A 19,307-nucleotide genomic window follows, 5' to 3' on the forward strand; every position below is an offset into this window, starting at 1 on the left:
CTCGTGTCTAAATCACAACAGACACACATCTCAAAACTTCACTTAGCATTCTAAGTTTAAGTCTAGAAATCCAACAAATTCCTAGTTCGCTTAAACTAATGCTCTGATACCAACTGTGACATCCCCAAAATCTCGGCCAGAAAAGACCGATTTTCATTTATGCTTTTAAATATTTTCAGAGTAAATCCTTTTGATTTGAAAGAGTTGCGGAATTTGTTCCCAAAAACAAAACATGATAAAACATTGTTTACCGAAGCATTTCATAAAAGAAATGTATTTTCATTATAATCAAAACTCGAGTTGTCATGTTCCGATACAGACCAATAAGCATAAACGAATACATTACAAGTCATATGACAAATATAAACATATGCAGACTTGTAAACAAAACAACTTGATGGTCCATCCATCTCATGCCCTTCCGCCACTACCTGTAATACAATTTAAAACTGAGTGGGTCAGGCTTGGGAGCCTGGTGAGCATATAGGGTTTTCAACCCACAATAAATATCATATTTAATTTTCACCAACCAACAATAACCCAATTACCCATTCCCGTTATTCTCACTTTAATGTCCCTAAAACAACTAACATAAGGGACCTAGTCTAAGAATATTTCATCGGGGCGACAACACATGCTTCGGGGGTACCTCAGCAATATAAGTCAAATAAGGCAACCATGAGGGGGATGGAGTACATCGAATGAACACCCAAGTTCATTAACACCTACAGGTGGCGAACCTGCTAATGTTTCCACAAGACTGTCTAGAATAGCCAATGGTCGTCATCTAAACTCCGCTAGATGACTCAATCAAACAACAACGAGGCCTCTCATCTGTTTATTACACACCAACTGTCTACCCATGTTCTACCCAACATATTAGTAGATAAAAATATACATTTGTATACATAGTTTAAAGAAAATCTGTATAGCATGCTTTAATCAACACCTATATCACATAACAGATGAGGCACACACACACATAACACATATCTCATAAAGAAATAAGCAGATCTATAAGATAGAAGAGAGTGAATACACATTCACACATAACACAACCAAATATGTACACATAGCACGTATTTTTATATATAATACTTCGTATTATTGTATTTGGAAAGAAAATAACTACACACTCACTTGATCAGAAGATGATCGGACAGCACTACGGCTTATAGAAGTAGTAATCCACAGCAGATCTGGAAGATCTTCACAAAAATCGAACTTCTCGCGGGCAGAGCTTCGAATCGGAAACCGCACTTTTCGGGATCTTCGGGATCTCGGGACTTGCCTCGGGGCTAGAGTATGATACCGGGGCTTCGGGGTATTTCTGGCACGCAAAACGATGCAAAACGGGAGAGAGAAGAGAAGAAATTGGCAATTGGGTCGGCTGCCTTCGGTTCCTATTTATAGGAGGCTGGAGCCTCGGAGTACGCGGAGCGTACTGCGTTACGCGGGGCGTACTGCCCAAAACGTCATTGCTTACGTATCCGAAGTGCTCGAGTGCGAGTGTCGACATCCCTCGGAGTACGCGGGGCGTACTCGAGTACGCGGGGTGTGACATCCCCATTTTCACGGCCAGAAAAGACCGATGTTGTTTATGCTTTATAAAAATCAGAGTGCTTCATTTTATAAAAATGTTGCGGAATTTGTTCCCAGAAAAACATGGTAAATACGTTATTAAAACATTTTCGAAGAAACGTATTTATTTCATTTTAAAACGTTTGGGATGTCATCGTTAATACAGAAACATAAGCATAAACAGAACTTACAATTATTTACACTAGTGATCTACATCTCTTTAAATCTCTCAGTGTAATGTCACTTCATATCAACACCTGTGATATAAATAAACTAAGTGGGTCAGGTTGGTAAACCTGGTGAGTACATAGGGTTTTCAACCCACAATAATATAATTATTATGTTTAAACAATCAAATAATCAACCCAATTACCCATCCCCATTATCTTCTTTATTCTTAAGGATCTACCCTAAGAATCAGCTATTTCTCATTCATTCATTCCTAAGGAAACAACATGAAGTCCATTGTTGCCAATGACACTTTGGTCAAGCGCAGCTGCTAATCTTGTCACTTAGGCACAGCTGCCAGAATTGGGACATTTCCTATGAGGCGCTTCTGCCGGTATTGACCTTTTAACGCCACTGTCATGGTCATAAGGCTCCCTATTTGGCACAGCTGTTGATACTGTCCTTAGAGCGCAGCTGCTAGGACGTTTACCGTAGATCTAAAACATCTACGGGTTGTGGCGCAGCTGCCAGTGCTCATCTATAGGGTACTTGGTCCACTGCTGCCAATGTATTACCTATAGGGCACTAGGTCCGTACTACTAAAGTTCCTCTATTTCAGCTTTTATCCCTCATCATTCATCTACCCATGTTTTACGCAACATATTTTGTAGATATAAAATACTTTATACAGTTTACATCATTTAAAACATGTATAAAAATCTTTCACCAGCATAGACAGCAAGTATTAAGACAATATGCACACATAACACGTAATTTATATTAAAATACTTCATATCTATGTGTAAGATGAAAGGGACCATGCACTCACTTGAGAAGGTGGTGACTCGGTACTCGGACAGCGCTTCGTTTACTTTAAAATAATTTCCTTCGACGAAACCTAGTATTATTACCACTAGATTTTAGTCTAAGATTTACCGTGACTAATTATTAGTCTTATTATTATTATTATATAAGCGTTTAAACAATACTTTCCAACCACTATGTACAGACAGGGGCCAGACATAAAACACCGGAGGGCAGGACCATTTTGGCATATAGCACTTCTGAAATCCAACTACCCTATGCGGCCCTTTAAACCAGATTCCCCGTACCGCGAGTAGTTGAAAAGATATTATAACGACACTTATATAATTCATAATAATAGCTCAAATATTTATTATAAATTTATAATAACAATACTAATTTTAAATATAAACTATATTTAAAATAGGATAAGCATAACTTACTTACAAGGGGATTTTAGCTAGGAGTCGGGCTCTGTAGGGGCAGAACTTCGTCGCTGAATCTTTCTAAGAAAGATTCGTGCAGCGCTTCAGCGCTCACCTTACTATACTAAAACTACAGAAAGAGAAGTCGAATCACGAGGGACCGAAATGCTCGGGGGATAAGGAGAGAAAGACTCTTGAATCAAGAGAATGGTGCAAGAAATATGAGAGCCCAAGCCTCTTATTTATAGTAATTGAATTTACAAAAACTACCCTCCATAATTACTTAATGACCTTATAGTTATATAAACAACTAAACACCCCTTTATAATACTATTTTAAATAGATTTAATGATATTTGCACTAAACTAATGTCGAAAGAACTCAACATTAGTCTTATAATGACCGCATCGTCGATACCTTTCTAATGATATATACATATGTATATATATGTGTACGTATATATGATTTATACTTTATTTTAATACGTAAATATGCTATTATAATTTGTAACTCGTTCATACGAACTCCGTTTTTGACGTTATTTATATCCACGCGTAGGTGGAGACGTACTCTACAACTTTCGTTTAGACTCCGTCGGCTAATTTTGACTTTATTTTTAAAGTTATATTTTTAACAGGTCGGGACAGGATTGGTCCGTTAAAATCTCATAACTTCTTCATCCGATGTCCATTTTCGTCTGTCTTTTTATTGTTACACTACTAATAATGAGATCTTCAATTCTCGTTTAGGTTGTGTCGGCTAAAAATCGCTCGATCTAATATTCGAATTTCGGACTGTACACTGCTAATCCGAAACTTCGAAAAATCGTAACTTCTTCATACGAAGTCAGATTTGGGCGTTCTTTTTATCGAAGTTCTTAGTTTAACATATTCTACGACTTTCGTTTAGAACGCTAAATCTAAATCTCGCTCTATCATAAATTTACTATTTACGCTTCTCGGCGCCGTGTCGGTTCCGACGCGAAACTTCGACGGGTCATAACTTCTTCGTTATAACTCGGATTTCGGCGTTCTTTATATGTACGGAAACCCTGTGACATATTCTACAACTTGGTTAAGATTATTTATTCTAAATAATCTTTTTGTCGAAAAGTCGTTTTCGACCCCTATTGCCTCTAAATTGACTAGCCCGGATCTGCAGGCGTTACACGGGGCGTACCTCGGACCAGATCGGTGACTCCTTCGGATAATACTTCCGAATTTTGAATTAAAAATAAATACAAAATGATTAATAAACTTCAGAAATTCATAACTTCTTCATACGAACTCCGTTTTCGACGTTCTTTATATCCACGGAAAGGTGAGACTACACTCTACGACTTTCGTTTAGACTCCGTCGGCTAATTTTGACTTTATTTTTATTAATTATTTTTAATAGGCCGCGACAGAAACTTTCGTTATAAATTCATAACTTCTTCGTTTGACGTCCGTTCTCGCCTAACTTTTTATCGCTTCGATACCAACAATGAGATCTTCGATTCTCATTTAGATTGCTTCGGCTAAAAACCCCTCGATCTCAAATCGAGTAAAACAGGCTGCACACCGCTAAGCCGAAACTTCGATAAATCATAACTCCCTCATACGAAGTCAGATTTGGGCGTTCTATATATATTCGGAAACCTCGTTTCAACTACTACAACATTATTCAAAGATAGTAAGTTTATTTTACACTTAAATTTTGACGCTTATTTTTATTCTTAATTATTCAAACCACATAATTAAGCAATTAAGCACAAAACACACAATACTCAAATAATACAATCTTATTACTTCAAAATGGGTTACAAAGGTTAACCTAGACTATTACATTGCTAAAAATGGCAAGCCCAGAAACACAGGCGTTACACCCGCCCTCGCCCCCGAATTCCCCTTCTTACCCCTGCCCTGTCCCCCTTCCCCGCACCTGATTGATTTTGGGCTACCTTGTGTGGGCTAAAAGAAGTTTTTGTTTAAGCTAAAAGAAACTGCTTTTTAGGTAACAAATAGTTATTTATAGCATAAATTTACATGTTACAAACATCTTACAAATATGTTTTAGTTGACTTTTAGTATGTAAAAATCATTCTATTGTTTATTATATTTATATAATTAATATATGTAAATATTTATAATTTATAATATATATATATATATATATATATATATATATAATGAATCACTAACCTGGGCATTCTCATTAACATATGCCTTTCGTATAACTTTGATCGTTTTCCTACATTGACCCTCATTTCCTTCATCTGATGAAGACTCAGTCAAGAATACATCATTATCGAGCACTTCAAGTTCTTCATCTTCTTATATGGCTCCAGGCATGGTTGTTCTAGTTGCACCTCCAGCCCATTCAACATTGTGTTCAATGTTCTTCTGGAAATCATGCATATCAACATCTACATCATGTATCATATTATCTACGTTCACAAGATAATCCTCATCATCATTGTTGGTATCATATTTACTTTCCATGTCCATATTGGCTCCAAAACTATCATGATCACTTACATTTTCCATGTCCATATTAGCTGTAAAATTGTCATGACCAAATTCATTGGTTTGGTTTGTGACACTATCTTGCCCAATTACAACTTGGGGTTCAACTTGGAGTTCAATTTGGGGTTCAACTTTGGGTTCAATATTATCATGCCATGTAACCCCCGCAGATTCGGGTAGTCAATTTAGAGACAATGAACGTTAAAAATGACTTTTTGATAGAAGATTATTTAGAATAAATAATCTCAACCAAGTTATAGTATATGTCACAAGGATTCCGTACATATAAAGAACGCTAAAATCCAAGTTATAACAAAGAAGTTATGATCCGTTGAAGTTTTACAACAAAATTGGCACGACGTTGTGTGTCGTAATAAGTAAATTTTTGATAAACTACTTATAGCCTTAGTAACCTAAACGAAAGTCGTAGTATATGTTAAACCGAGAACGTACATAAAAAGAACGTCCAAATTTGACTTCGTATGAGGACATTACGATTTTTCTATGATTTATCATAGTAGTGCACAACCCGAAAATCGAATTTTAGATTGATTGATTTTTAGCCGACACAACCTAAATGAGAATTGAATATCTCATTAATAGGAATTCAACGAAAAAAAAAGACAGTCGAAAACAGAGTCGTATGTAGAAGTAATGAATTTTACACGGTCGTTAAACAGTGTAATCTTCTCACACTGTTAAATTTAAAATCGGTCGAGAATTAGTCGATCGATTCAAAAGGAGAGTTGTAAATCTTTTCAATACCTATGTGTGGATATAAAGAACGTAAAAACCGGAGATCGTATGTGAAAGTTACGGATTTTAGAAGATAATTAGTTTAGAATAATATATTATATACTAAAAACATTCAAATTAATAATCCATATATATATATATATATATATATATATCTTTACTATATTATAAAAGAAATCTTACTATTTCTAAATATAGATTGAATATAATAATATTATTTTTTTAAGACGTTCAAATCATTAAGCTAATAGTACAAGTAGTCATCAATAAAATAATATTAAATTTTAACTTGTGTTTTGAATCCTTATATTTCTCAACAAATTCTATCTCCTTCCTTAAATTTCGGATAATTCAAAATTTGAAACCATCAGAAAATACATGTTGATTCAAATATCCCTCCTGCAGATGGCTCTTTCTTAACAGGTTTTTATTTTCATCTTTACTTGTAATTGATTTCATCATTTTTAACTTTTTGTATTTTTATCTTATAAATATATTGAGTGAAAGCTTTATTATATCAAGTTTGTTCCTAAAAAGGTTTTTAATATGTTTCTTTAATGTGTTGGCTTTGCAGGTTCAAAGAACTCAACCAAGAGGGCCAGTTAGAGCATTGTATTATCATTAGTTTGTATATTTTGGCATCTTACTTTTGCAATAAAGAACGGTTAAACACAAGATTTGACATGATTAAGGTAGTTTGTATATTTTTCATCTTGTTTAGTCTAAAAATGAAACCTTTTTCATTATTGGTCCTTATAATATCAAGTTTCATCACATGGACTTCCTGATTACGGTGATTATTGTCCTTATTATAAGGTTCTATATAGATTTTGTTCAATATTTTAAGTTTTCGAGAACCTAAATCAATATGAATCATTGAATTATATACCATCGTTGAAAATGTTTTAATTTGTGACCAAACTTGGTTTAAAATCACAATGAACAAGTTGACACCTGAGTATTTTGGCCTTCTCAAAGGCCTATTTATCGATTTTTGAATCACAACACCTGATATTCTAAAGGTTTATTTTTATAAACTATTATTTATATATTTTAGCATTTTACTTAGTAGGACATTAAATTAATAAAGGAATTAAGGAAAACGAAAAAAAAAAGAGGACGATAAACAGTATAAGTGGTTAGGGTATGTATAAATGGAAGTAATAACCATTTAAGGGGTGTTTGGCAAAAAAGTTTATTGCTTATTAGTTTATTAGCTTATAAGTTAATAAGTAAGTGTAGGGTAACTTATGAAAAAATGGCGTATTAGAGGTTCCCCACCGGAATAAGTTATTTTAATCCAAACACTTTTTTAACTTATAGTGATGTGGAACCTAATAAGTTGTTTTAAAAAAGCTTAGTCAAACACCCCCTTAATATGGTATGGTAATGCTCTTGAAAAATAGGTGTCATTTAATATTCATTTCTCAAAGTGAACGCAAAATGGTTTTAACTCTAAAGAGATCAAATTATTCACCGTCCGCCGCTTTGCGCGGGTAGACGGCTAGTGTGTGTGTGTGTGTGTGTGTGTGTATATATATATATATATATATATATATATATATATATATTGTGTGTGGACAAACAACTATTGTGTGGACTTAATCAAAATTTAGAAAAACATAAATCATTATTTAACCAAGAAAGGGTAATTAGTCGATTGATTTATCTTCCAAAATTATAATCCTAAAATAATGGATCACTTTCGTTAAATCTTGCCTGCATCTCAATAATCTTCTGTGTGTGTTCATCTTCTTTGTTCCACACAAATTTCTCATCATCGCTTCACCAGAGCAACATCACCGTCGTCACCATTATGTAGCAGAAATCGAAGGCCCTCTCAACCATACCACACCTTGTGGAAAACCTTCATTGATCTCGTTTTCACAACCTTCAGGATCACACAAAAAGCCGCCATCGATCCAGCCCTAATCAAAGATCACCGTTGCCGGTGCACCACAAGACCTTGATGAGCCGCCACCGTGATTTACCGATGCACCTAAGAACCATTGTCAGATTGATGATGTTGCACAACAAGGCCACAATTTATTTTATTTTTTTTTATTTTTTTTACTAAAATCATTCTTTACCTTTTTCAATTCTAGCAAGGTTAAATCACCATCCTCTTATGGTTCCAGGTAATCATTCGGTAAATCATCATTGCCTTATTCCTAAAAAAAATGCTCCTTTCTTGCTTATATGGTTCGAGGTAATTATACTTTTAGTTATCATTGGAATTTCTAATTGTGGTAAATCTTGAACTAATGAGATGTCCCCTATATCAATTTCATATAGCTAGAGGTGGTAGTGTTAAATTTTGATTTTCATTCCTACACACCTTGTGTTCGACAAAATGCCTCTGCTTGAGCACAATTCAAATCTAGATAATCTTATATGAAATGTTGTTTTTTCTTTCATTGGACAATATATAACAATACAAATCCATGATTCCCCAAATCGTTCAACTTTTTTCTCCAAAACTTTAGCTTTGTTATTTATTATTATGTGTATATGAAATGAACATGCTATATAATAATACGCAAACACAAAAATGGGAAATATTGTCGGGTTAATACGAAGCTACAAGTTTTTTTTTATAACTTCATAGGCGACTAAAATATTTCAACACCTGTTTGATAATTTGCCTCAAAGAGAGATATGGAGTGACTCTTTTGATTATGTCCTCCACCTATTTGATAATTTGCCTCAAAGAGAGATGTGAATTGTGATTTTTGTTATACAATTAATTCTTTATTTCTAGTTTTGTAGTTTTGTTTTTTAGTTGATCGAACGCTTTTTCTTATACTAATTTGTGCTAGGTTGATATGTACATCAAAAATAAAGATCCCCAAATCCATATGGACTATCTCGACCATTCAAATTAATGGTTTGTTTCTATTTTTATATTTCTTTTACTTTCTTACATGTTACATTCCGTTTTTTGGTTTGTTTAACATTCTAAATTTTCATTTTGCATTAATATATTGGTGAGGGATCATTTTGCCAGAATTGAATCCAATTTTGTTGGAATAGAATCAGGAATTCCAATTTTGTTGGAATAGAATCAGGAATTTCAACTCTGTTGGAAAGGAATCATGATATTTCATTACTAGTTTGTGCATTTTCTACAATTCTTGGTTATAGATTTTGGTGCAATTCATAGGTCTTCAAATTTGTACAAAAGACTTTAGTTTTTTATTTTTCAGTTGCTAATGTATTATTGGGTTCTAAACTACAATTGAATTTGGTTTCACAGATGTTTGAAGAACGGACTGTAAAACTGAAAGTGATTCTCAGCAACAATATTCTTTTAGAATGTATTAGTATCTTTTGTTAGATTTTGATGTTTTTTTTTCAATTTTCAACCGTTCTTAGTTTTATTATTTGGCAATAAATGTAATTCTTAGCAATTGTTATCTGTATTCTTTAAGAATTAGTGTAAATTTTGTTTTTATTCTTCAATTGATGGTTCAAAAATTTGTTATTTTTCAAGAAGTTCATTCTATCAAAATATGTATTCTATCAGAATATTTATTCTTTTATGGTTCAAGAATGTTTCAAGATACTCAAACATTTTCTGTTAGAATGACCCGAATTAAAAGAATTATGATCTATTAAATTATATTTTTAAAATTAAGAGAATTAATAACCTCTAAAAATCCGAAATTTCTTTTTTTGAATGTAGTTTAATTGACTAAAATACCCTTATACTAAAATTTATGTAATTATATAGTACATGATATCTCATAGTAATATCATAGACCCTCAACTCATGACCATTCATTCAATTCATCTATTGGTCCAGAATTATCCTTACGACCACACAATAGATATAATCCACATTATAACCTAGCCCTATTGTAACACCGTAAATTTCAAAACAATTTTTCATTTAAAAATAATCGTTTAATTCTTAAAAACACTTTTCTTAAAATCTCATTCATAATCGAATTACAAAACATAACTCCATTTTCACTTGCATAATAAACCAGGATCCTCAAAACATGACTCTTTTTCTGATGTGTACAATCGAGTCGGTGCCGTCCCGTGATCCTGAGAGAAACCTGAAACACATAACACAAAACACTGTAAGTACGAACCTTAGTGAGTTCCCCAAAATACCACACATAATACATATTAGCCACTCGAGGCTATAACTCTGTGGGTCCATGGACCCTACTCTGTGAACCTTCCGGCTCTAACTTTGTGAACCCTCCGGTTCTAACTCTGGGAACCTTTCGGTTCTAACTCTGTAAACATGCACAACATAAATCACATAGAAATAATGCAGTACAACGCATAACATACATAGCATACAAATACTTTGTCACATAACTTTGGTTACCTACTCAAGGTAAAGTATAGTGAGAAGACTCACCTGGCAAGCAGGAATCAGATATCCTCACACTTGCATCTCGAACTCGCCACCATCTATCACATAAGGCAAATGCTCTCATGAACATAACTCTTGAGACTAGACTCAATCCTCTCTTGGCACCCTCTTAAGGGTAAAAGACCATTTTACCCCCTTCTTGGCCCAAAGGCCACATTGCTGACCAAACCCTAAAAGTCAACAAAAGTCAACGGTCAAACTTTGACCCAACTCGCCGAGTGCACTCCGGTGACTCGGCGAGTACACACATGTCCACTAACTCTTTGTCCCGCTTGGTACGTCGAGTCCCTCCCTACGCTCGACGAGTCATACCAGACAGGAATCGCGGGGCCACCCCGACTCAACTCGCCGAGTCTCAAGAACAACTCGACGAGTACCGCCTTGAACTCCAGTCCTCTAACCCCCTCCTGACTCACTGAGTCATCCCCCAACTCGGCAAGTCTATTCACTGAGCAATTTACGTGAAACCCTAACCCTACTCGCCGAGTCTCAAGAACAACTCGGCAAGTTCATGCCATGCACAAACTCTACTGACCTCCTGAGGTCAGATCTGTTTCCCCAAACCATAGATCTGGCCTCTCCAAGCATGAATGTCACGTAAAGTTCGAAACTTGATGCTTGTATAACCACAACAAGGCATCAAAAGGAGATTTAGTCCCAAAAATGGCAACCTAAGGCCAATAACCCCAAACTGGTCCATAAAGCTCCAAGGGTCAAGGTCTCTGGACCTCTTTGAGTCCAGATCCAAGGCACGAACTCGAAGAGGGAACATTTTCTCCATATAATCACTCTCCAAAGGGGTTAGAAAACCCTAAATCTAATGATCAACACGAAAATTGAAGGAGGTTCGAACCATTACCTCAAAATGATGTCTCTAAACTCTGGAACTGCTTGAATCGCACCTCCTCTTTGCTCTTGTCACCTTCTTCATGCTAAACCAAGGGTTCAAGGATCAAAAAGTGACTTCTTCTCCTTCACAATGCTTTGGCTCACTTAGGGTTCTCTAAAGGGACTGGTAGCCGCAATGGGAGGCTATAAGTGCCCTTAAATAGGCTCCAAACCCGGGGGATTAGGGTTTCATTAAACATCGTGGACTCGCCGAGTCCACTAATGGACTCGCCGAGTCCGGACGTGAACCCGAATGAACATCCGCGACCCTACTCGGCGAGTCTTGGCTCCAACTCGCCGAGTTCCTCCTTAAAATCCAAAATAATTAAATAAAATAATATACCTGGGAAATCAGGATGTTACACCTATACATATATATCCGATAAGAAATTTTTTTTAGTAGGAAGGTAAGAAGTTTTTTTTTCTATATATTTTTTTGACGAAGAAAACAAATGAATCACTAGATGAATCAAAAATAACATGATTCACAAAAAAAATCTCAAAAAACATCTCGATGATTCATTTATACAATGATTTTGTTATCATTCACTAAAATTGTCAAAAAAGTGAATTTTTTCTTAATTTACTTAAAAATGAATCATGAATATTTTTTTTGGGAATTTTTTTTTGTGAATCATCTAACTTTTGAATCATCTAATGATTCAATTTTTTTGTTCGCTAAAAAAATAAGTAGAAAAAAAGCTTCTTACCTTCCTACCAAAATTTTCGTTATTATTTGATCTTGAATATATATATATATATATATATATATATATATATATATATATATATATATATATATATATATATATATAACTTCATACAAATTAATAATATATGAGGTTTTTATTAAATAATGATATAAACAAAAATGAGTCTGTACAAAGTTCATAACAACATAAATAAAAAGATGGACGTCTACAAAAAAATATACATATAAATTTTAGACAAAATATTTACATAAGTTGTATGTATTAAACTAGTTTTCTTATATTCTCATGTTCTTTGTTTTGATTATGATTTTTTCTTGGCATCAATTATGTTTCTTTCTTCGAGTTCTTTTAAGTTGTAAGTACAAAAATAAAACATAAATAATAAGTTGCATGTAGAAATTCATAATAGAATAATAACATAAACTAGTAAATTGTATGTAGATATTTGTAACAGAATAACAATATCAACAAGTAATCTATATATAGATAATCATAATAGAATAATAACATAAACTAATAAGATGTATGTAGAAATTCATAATAGAATAAATACATAATCACTAAGTTGTATTTAGAAATTCATAATAGAATAATAGCATAAGAAATTCATAATAGAATGTTAGTATAAACAATTAAGGGCATTATAACATAAACCATTAAACATAATTGAAATTAAATTTTTGCTATTGGTTACATGTGAAAAAAAGTATTAATTTTGAGCAATGTAAACAAACTTTATGATTTGATTATTTCATACAAAGAAAATAAAGAAAATTACTCAAATGGTCCCTGTGGTTTGGGGTTACTTTCACACTTAGTCCCTAACTTAATTTTTTAACTCGGACCATCCAAACGTTTGACATTTGTTACCCGCCTGGTCCCTAACTTAACATTCTGTCCATTTCTCGGTTAGAATGCCTTACGTGCCTTACACGATGGGGTTATTTTCGTTCATTCATTAAGACAGTTCTTAGCGCCATTTAGAATGCAAACCATCTACACGATCACAAGCTATTCGCACAGATAAGAAAACCCAAAAAATCACCGTCCCAACAAAAACCCTAATTGACGTTAAAACCCTACTGAGACATTGACGAACAAGCATGGCAAGTTGGAGGATACATGCAAACATGGAAGAAATTGATGTTCATTCCAAATACGATATGTTTTAAAACCAAGATTTTTGAATTTTTAATCTTTTCATTCTTTTCACATAAAGGTTAATGTCAATCTTCTCATTTCAAAATAGCTGGGTGTCCGATTGTATTTTCCATAAGGTTACACCATGGTGGAAATTTTACTGATTTTCCAAGAAGAAAGTATATCAGGGGAAAACGACATTATGTTGACTTACTTTATATTGAAACATTTTCAGTGCATGGCATCGACAGTATAAAGGAAATACTAGGGTATGTTGAACCCCACCTGGTGACGGAGAACATGTACTATCATTTTCAAAGACCTTTACATGATTTGGATTTTAGTCTTTTTGCTTTGGGTTTTGATGATGATGTTCGCCATTTGGCTCGATATGTTGGTCAACATAAGCTGATAGATGTGTACACAGAGCATGGGGAAACCAAACTGCATACATACTCAATGTCCCCGAATCCATGTAAGGTGCATATAATTGAAATTGATCAACATCCTACTTGCTCTAAACATTTTTTTGAATTGGCATGTGACATCCCCAAATTCACGGTCATTTTAAAATTTTAATTTATGCTTATTTGAAAACCAGAGTATTAATTTTAAAGAATAATATTACGGAATTCGTTCCCAGAAAACATGATAAATATATTATCAAAGCATTTCAAAAGAAATGTAATTTGTTTATATTAAAACTTTGAGATGTCATTGTCAATACAGAACCTTACACATAAATAGACCTTACATTCATTTACACTGGTGATTTACATCTCCTTTAATCTCTCAGTGTAATGTAGCTTCGTATCGACACCTATGAAACGAATAAACTGAGTGGGTCAGGTTGGGAAACCTGGTGAGTACATAGGGTTTTCAACCCACAATAATACAGTTATTAAGTTTCAGCATCAAACAATTATCCTAATTACCCATCCCCTTTATTTATGAAGGATCTACCCTAAAAATCATCTATCATTCACTCATTCATTCCTAAGGATTGTCCTAAGGAATAGGCACGAAGTACATCGCTGCCAATGGCACAGCTGTCAATGTTATCTATTAGACACAACTATCAATATTATCCTTTAGGCGCAACTGCTAAGATTATGGTATTCTCTATTAGGCGCAGCTATCGATATTATCCTTTAGGTGCAGCTGTTAGGATGTTTAGAGTACATCTACAGGTTGTGGCGCAGCTGCCAATGTTCATCTATAGGGTACTAAGTCCATAGTTGCCAATGTTCATCTATATCATCTTTCATCTACCCATCTTCACCCAATAGATATAAAATACATATACAGTTTAAATCAAATAAAACATGTATATTTTGTTTATCCAATATAGATATCAAGAACACAGATAATATACACACATAGCTCGTAATTTATATTACATACTTCATATCTATGTGTAAGATGAAAGTAACTATGCACTCACTTGTTAAAGTGATGATTCCAAACTCGTTCAGCGCTTCGCTTCTAACAATTTTATTTCCTTCGATGAAACCTCGTATTATTACCACTAGATTTTAGTCTAATATTTATTGTGACTATTTATGAACGATATTGTTTTATAAGTCTTAAACAATACTTTTCAACCACTATGTACAGAAAGGGCCAAACATGAAACACCGGAGGGCATGACCATTTTGGCATTATAGCACTTCTGAAATCCAACAACCCTATGCGGCCCTTCAAATCAGATTCCTCGTACCGCGAGTAGTTAAAAGATATTATAATAACACTTTGTATATTATATGTTATAATATATTTATTGTTTATAAGTTCATAATAACGATATTGAACTTTAACATAAGCTATACTTAAAGTAGGGTAAGCATAATTTACTTACTAGGAGGTTTGGCTAGGAACCGGGCTCTATGGGGGCAGAAATTCCGAGTTGAAAGCTCTTCTTCTCGGAGCCTTTTGGCACTCCGGGACTTTCCTCTAGCACTTGGGAGTTACTAGGGATTGGGAGGGGTTTAGAGAGAAGTTTGAGAGAGAAAGAAGGGTTGAGGTATGAAGGAAATTGAAGATTTGCGCCTCTGTTTATAGGCTGTGAAATTGGCCAACTCGGCGAGTTCTGGGCCTCAAAATCGTCGAGTTGAGTGCCAAGTGTCACCATCTGGTGGCAAGGTGTGGGGAGGAAGCAATGGTCAGGATTGTGCCACGTGTCACTCGCAGATTACTATCATTCTCATTTCACAACTCCAAATCCTTTTTCCATAAGTGAAAGAATATCAAATTCTTGCTACTTATAGATTATGCTAGATTCTAACATTGTATGCAATGATCCTTTCGTGATATCACTGCACCAAAGTCACAAAGACTATTTCCAATGATATTACAAAGTCCTCTATCGGAGATTGTTACAATACAATTCCTTAGATATGATGTCTCTCACTCAAAGTACTTTCCTTTGAACATCCTTTTGCATAAAAGTTTCTAATCTAGACATAGATTTTCAATATTCAATTCCCAATATGGACACGTTTCCATATTTTCCATATGACAACTCATTCTTAATAGAATCTTATATATTCATAATAATGTCGATATGGTTCATCCAATATGGAAACATTTCCATATCTTCCAATACTATACTTCCAACTACTCACAAGCGACCAATCCTAAACGAACTTTGGATTGTCCTTTGATAGTTGTTTAATTATTTTAGTCAAAACCGATTCTTGTCCCTTTTCCCTCTAAATGCGCTAGACATTTGGAAAATTTTAGAATGGTCAAATATTATAGCATTTGCAATCGATCCTATCCCGAAGCGTATGGGACACGATGCATAATAAAGATTTGATACTTTATCAATCTTCTGTCATAATGTTTTATTTGCTATGTTCTCAAAATTTGAATTGTGAAGAGGAATGTTGTAATCATAATCGAAATTTTAAGAACACACTATGTACCTTTGACTAATATTATTAACATTCCACAACCTAAGCCTTTAGATTTGAAATGAAGCATAATATTCTCTCCCTTAATTATAGCAAAACAATTATTCCATCCTTACGACTTTGCAAAGAATGACTCTTGTTTTCTATAATTAATATTGCCAACTTGCAATACTTTCCTTAATAATCATACAACCATAACTTTTATGCTCCCACTATCATGATGATTATTATAAACATAACACTTATGCTCCCACTAGCTTTGACATGTATTCAAAAACAACCTAACTTTCAGAAAAACAATACTTATTGAATTTCGTAAGTTCATGTTTCTAATACTTGGTGATTTGATAATCTTTTATCAAGGCTTCTTGAACTTATACACCTTTTCCTTAGATAGTTCATATGTATGTCTAAACAATTGTCAAACCTCACAATTCAAATTATGGAAAGGGATACCGTAACCATAATCGAATTTGAGAATGCAATTTTACAATCACTATCTTCTTAAAATCTTTCGTAGTGAAAGTATTGTTGGAATAGTGTCTAAGCCCGTAACTATATTTGGTATGTACTTGACCCGGTTATGCATGGTCCTTTTGGGTTGCCTTCTCCAAAGCAACTTGACAAGGTAATTTAAGGAGAAAGAGAGAGTATTATGATTTATTAATATATTATAAGAATAATATATTAAAGGAGAAATCATATTTATTTAATTAGTATTGGTCATAAATTAATTAGGAATTAATTTGGTGGTCAAAAGAGATTAATTGAATAAAGGGGTATAAACTGTCAAATGTATGATAGTTGAGTTTTAGGTTAAGGAAACCTAATGGGCTTAAGGGGGAACGAAATTATGATGGGTATCCATCATATTTTCGTCCAAGGGCCTTATTCCAGAAGGTTCCATGGGCTTCTTGGTGGCTAAGTTGTCCATTAGGGTTTAGAGTGAAACCCTAGTAACCTATAAGTATAAATATGACCCCTAGGGCATGAATTCGGCTACCACTTGACACTAAGAGTACCCTAGGCCGATTTCTAGCCTCTCTCTCCCTCTCTCATATTGCCTTCTTGCTTGTGGGGTTTGTGAACCATTAGAGGAGTTACATTTGTGACTCTAGGCTCAAAAGAAGAAGATATACAAGATCTAAGCCAACCATTGAAGAGGTAAACATTTAGATCTGATTCTATATGTTATTTTAGTTGTTTATATGCTAGATTAGGGTTTGTAAGTCTTGGAATCAAAGCATGTTCAATAGTGAAACCTAGATCCAAGTATTAGGGTTTGCATGAGCACATAGGAATGTTTCTTATGCATGAAACCCATCAGTGGTATCAGAGCTTTGATTGGTTTCAGTTGTATGTGATGCTTAACTGCTTTAATTGCTGAAAAAACGATTTTTGGTCCCTGCCCGACTCAACTCGGCGAGTCAGTACCTGGACTCGGCGAGTTGGCCCCTACTCGGCGAGTCCAGGCCTGACTCGGCGAGTCAGTTCGTCAGAATTAGGGTTTTTCGGGTTTTGGCTGCTGTTTTGACTTGGACTTGATGCTTAATTTGTTTTATGAAGTTAAAATTGGAATTTTATCTATATTAAGTGCTTATCCTTGCCAAAAGAATAGATAATTTCAAATCCTTTTAAATATTAGTTATTTATGTGATAAATATGGATTATTTAAAAAAAATTATTTGGTAATTATCTAATGACTAAAATTAAGATTAGGTCAAATATAGATAATTATGAAATTAATTGGTTAATTTGAATTATTTGTTATTTGATCCCTTATGTTTTGAAAAGTTCAAAACTTGCCCTCAAGTTTTGAAATTTGAATTTTGTAATTAAAAGTTTAATTTTTAATAATTTAAATTTCAAACCCTTAGAATTTTACAAGTTTAAAATTCAACCCTATACTATTATATATTATTACAAGCTTAATTAATATATATATATAAGTATAACTTTAAATGCTAGTCTTACCGTTAGTAGGCCTCATTCACGAAGTCGGTCTATAAGGTGGGTATAAGGTTGCTGCCTATAAAATGGCGCTTAATGGGTGTACACTCACACCTACCGCTTGCTTGACTGGTGGAGGGTCGTTAGCCGAACGGGTAGGATAGGGAAACCCTCTCCTCATTAAAAGTATAATGTTGAACATAAAGTAACTACATGTTTTACAAATTCCCATTCCTAGTTACTTTAGGGTAAAATGTGAAAATGATGCTAATCCATGGAATTACACTTCGTACCCTTGTCAAATGTTGATGGAGCGTGTGTGGTTAACCGGCACATCAATTTGGGGATAACATTGGTAGCGAAGGGTGACTCGATGTTTGTCATAGATCAATGGAGCGTGTGTGGTTTACCGGCACATTGATTAGGTGATAGAGACATTGAGTGCACCACGTTGATTCGCATGGTTATTCACAAATTTGTTTGCGATCCTCGGCATCCCAGTCGCAAATTTGAAATGCATATCGAGATTTAAACATGCCATTGAAAAGTTTGATGAATCTCAAAGATCTAGGAGTTTTCAATACATTTAAAACCTAAATTGCTTTTTCGTTTTTCATGGTGAGAATTAGTGAATCGTCATTCACTTACCTTCAAATTATTTACTTTTAGAGTACGACATCCCTTTCTAAGTTGTAAATAATGTTGTTGGATCCTAGCCCTAATTTCTCATTTGGGTGTTTAATTGGGGATTCATTTCTAATCAAACTTTGTTCCCTTCTTTTTCAGATGTCTGCAAACAACAACAACAACGCTTTTGGGTCATTCTCGTTGATGAACTTGTGTCAGAAAGTGACATTTGATGGTTCAAACTTCAACGAGTGGATGAGGTATATCCGCATGATCACACGCTACGAGGACAAAGAATATGTCCTCGATGAAAAGCTTGAGAAGATCGTCCCAGATGTTGCTACTCCTGAGGAATTGGCCGCCTTTGAGGCCCACGAGCGTGATGCCACGAAAGTTCACTGCATCATGTTGGCCACCATGAACCTCGAACTCCAAAAGTC

This window comes from Lactuca serriola, chromosome 9 (assembly GCF_051521515.1).
Source record: "Lactuca serriola cultivar US96UC23 chromosome 9, Lser_US96UC23_V15, whole genome shotgun sequence".
Lineage (NCBI taxonomy): Eukaryota > Viridiplantae > Streptophyta > Magnoliopsida > Asterales > Asteraceae > Lactuca > Lactuca serriola.